The sequence below is a fragment of the Pteropus vampyrus genome, unplaced genomic scaffold (assembly GCF_000151845.1).
Source record: "Pteropus vampyrus isolate Shadow unplaced genomic scaffold, Pvam_2.0 Scaffold386, whole genome shotgun sequence".
NCBI classification, from domain to species: Eukaryota; Metazoa; Chordata; class Mammalia; order Chiroptera; family Pteropodidae; genus Pteropus; species Pteropus vampyrus.
The window spans coordinates 6,865-7,215 of record NW_011889167.1 but is presented as its reverse complement, the minus strand read 5'-3'; positions in this window follow the sequence as shown (position 1 = coordinate 7,215).

The window sequence follows — 351 nt, the reverse complement described above, 5'->3', positions numbered from 1 at the left end:
CAAAACCTGGCGGAAACCCTTGACGAACAAGAACAGGTCAGGAGCCCTCGGCCTCGTCGGGTGACCCCGGTCAGCCCGCCAGGTGCCCTCGGAGCTGCCCGGCGGCCCCGGAAACGAGCCCGGGGTCTGCAGACGGCGTCGAGAGCTGCCCGGGTCTCCTCTCCCCCTTTTTCTTTTGCTTTTCTTCCCAAGCTAAATGGTGGAAAAACCAATCACCCCGCAGAGAAACATGTCTCTGGAGCCTCCCTCGCCTCCTGGAAAGGATCCCTCCAGGTGGCTAAAGACTTAACTGGGGGGCGAAGGGCTCTTCGAGAGTAGGAGGGGACCGCGCCGTGCGTGCGCGGCCCGGGC